This window comes from Castor canadensis, chromosome 3, assembly GCF_047511655.1.
Source record: "Castor canadensis chromosome 3, mCasCan1.hap1v2, whole genome shotgun sequence".
Lineage (NCBI taxonomy): Eukaryota > Metazoa > Chordata > Mammalia > Rodentia > Castoridae > Castor > Castor canadensis.
Window position 1 is genome coordinate 119,148,245 of NC_133388.1, and position 2,970 is coordinate 119,151,214.

General features: G+C 35.8%; 1 pseudogene; it reads left to right on the forward strand.

Moving 5' to 3' along the window:
• Positions 1–1,350: 1,350 nt before the first annotated feature.
• LOC141421812 (small nucleolar RNA SNORA40) lies at positions 1,351–1,469 on the forward strand (annotated as a pseudogene).
• Positions 1,470–2,970: the final 1,501 nt, after the last annotated feature.

A 2,970-nucleotide genomic window follows, 5' to 3' on the forward strand; every position in this document is an offset into this window, starting at 1 on the left:
AGTTAGTTTTTTTTTTTGTGGTACTGAGGCTTGAGCTCAGGACCTACACCTTGAGCCATTCCACCAGCTCACTTTTGTGATGACTTTTTTCTAGATAGGATCTTGCAAACTATTTGCCCAGGCTAGCTTCAAACTGCGATCCTCCTGATCTCTGCCTCCTGAGTAGCCAGGACTACAGGCATGAGCCATCGGCGCCCAGCTCAGTTACTTTTTTCTTTACAGAGTCTCTGTGTACTCATAATTGTACAGGTGAGATTGATGGTCCTTCAAGTGTCATTGTCAAACTCTGAGTTGTATGGGGTACTTTTGAAGCTCCAACTCAGGTTCTTTATCTCTTGGCTCTTATCAACAGAATATTTTGTAGCACTGAACCAGCATCTTGTATTCTGTATTTATGCAAATGATGCCTTCTCTTTCTGATAGCAGGTTGGATGAAGTTTCAGTCAGGAAAAGGATAAAAAGAATCACTACATACTTAGCATATTGTATAATGATAAATTTCAAACTAGGGAACAGATTGAAAGGGTGTTACTTGAAATTTTACTTTATAAGATTTTAGATCCATCCAGCTAAGTGTTTCATTAAATATGTTCCCTGTCGTGGCTCCAGTTTGAGTCTCGGTCTTTCCTTTGGCAGACATTCATTCAGAACAGCCTGGAGATCACACAGAAAGTGTTGCGAACAAACATTTGGGAGATCAGAGAGAGCAGCAGGTAATCCTCTTTAAAAGCTGATTAAATAGAAGTTGACTGATTCTATTCTACAGTTTTATTCATTGTAGTTGACACTGACATCCTTTCTTGGAAAGGGAAATTAAGTTAAATATGAAAATGAACCAAGTTTATTTATAGATCTATTTTTGTTTATTCAGAATATCAGTAATTTCAGAAAATTAACTGACATGATTTTCGCTTATGGGATAATACATATGAATTGGTCACAGTTGGAGAACAAAGTTTTTGAGAAGACCAATACTGTAAAAAAAAAATAATAAAGCAACAGGAAAGTGGAGTTTTAAAAATATTTCATATATTTACAGACAGTTATTTTAGTTAATCTCTAACTCAGTTGAAGGCATTAATTAGCCTTAGAATTATCTTCAGTAAGTCACCTTTTTGTTTCTTTTTATGACATCACCATCCTCCCATGGTGTAGACTTAAAGTAATATAGCTATATTTGATACCTGATACAGTTTGAGTGCATACCTTCAAAATTTATGTTGGAACTTAAAGGTGATGGAGCTCATTAAAGATCTGAAAGGAGCAAGTGTGCCTCCCTTTTTGCCTTTCTTCCCTTCCTCCATGTGAAGATGCAGAAGAGGCACCATCGCAAAGGTGAGCACCCCTCACCAGACAGCAATCTGCTGGCATCCTGATCTTGGGCTTTCCAGCTTCAAGAACTGTGAGAATTTTTTGGATCCAGAACTCATTGTTCAGTATGAGTTTTGATACATATAAGAAGGAATATGATTTAAAAAAAAAGAACGGTGACAAATAAATTTCTGTTGTTTATAAATTACCCTGTCTGAGGTATTTTGTTATGGCAGCAGGACTGGACTAGTAAAACATCTTCCTCCCATTCCTTACTCACATTTAAACTGACAAGTCCTGTGTGGTCATATTTCCTTTTGATCACCACTCCTTTTTCATAACCTGAATTGAAGCCTTCATTTTTTTGTGAAAACCACAGCAATACATCCCTTAATGTCACTGATCAAAATTTCCCCCTTTTATGTCAAATTCACATTAAAAATTATGATATTCTCTTAGCAAATAATCTCACAGGGTCCATTATGTGATAAGCCCTGTTTCAGGTTCTTACAATAAAGTTAGGAATTTTGAGCAAGGTCTTTGCACTTATGTTTACATTCTAATAGGGAAGGAGACAATAGAATTTTAACAATAGACAAATAAAAGGAAAGTTAATTTTGAAAAGTAGTTAAGTGCTATGAAGAAAATGAGAGCGATATGAACAAGAATGAGGAGATGAGACTAGAAGGAAGTTTATTCTGAAGATACAAAATCAAAAACTAAAGGCCCCTCGGTTGCACGTGATCACATTTGTTAAAGCAAGATAATTCTTTTGTAATAACTTTTTATCAAGCACATACCTTATGTCAGGAACAAGATTTCCCATCTTAATAATGTTTTCTGGAGTCCATATTTATATATCACATAGAAGCATAAGCAATTTTTCTTTTTACCAATTTAAATATTTAGTAATAGGTGTATACATATGGAGTTCTTAAATTTTTTAAAAAGTCACATTTATTGAGGTATAATTTATACCTCCTTATAATTTATATTTATTGAGGGCACAGTTAGATGAGCTTTGTGCTACTAAAGAAAAGATTTGTCTTCTTTGAATCATTTCAAAGAAACAAAATCATGCAGTATGTGTGCAGTCTTCAGTTTCTTGTTTCTTTTGCTCAGGGTGATGTTTTTGAGATTCATCTTGTTATATGTAGCAGTACATTTTTACTTTATATAGTAAGGACATACTGCACAACCCTGTACTTGCTGATTATTTAGGTTGGTCCCAGGTTTTAGATTGTATTAGTTTTATATTGCCATGTGACACATGGTTCCAAACTTTGTTTCAAACTTAGCTTGAAAGCACACATACTTGCTATTTCACTGGGCTAGTACTCTTCAACGATGCCACTAAGGTGTGAGCCAAGACTGGGTTTTCATCTGGAGGAAGGAGCTTCTTCTATACTTACTTACTCATGTTTTTGGCAGAACTCATTTCCTGGAGGCTGTAGGAAGCATAGTGGTTTGCTGCTTAGATGCTAGAAACGGAGAACCACACTTTCTGCAGTGTCTGCTATCAAAATGAATCTTATGTGACATCGTGTAATCACGGAAGTGAAAATACACCACATGGCTATGTTACATTGGTTAGAAGCAAGTTACTGGTCCCACACGTACTCAAGGGGAGGGAATTCTGTTGGGGCATAGATAGTAGGA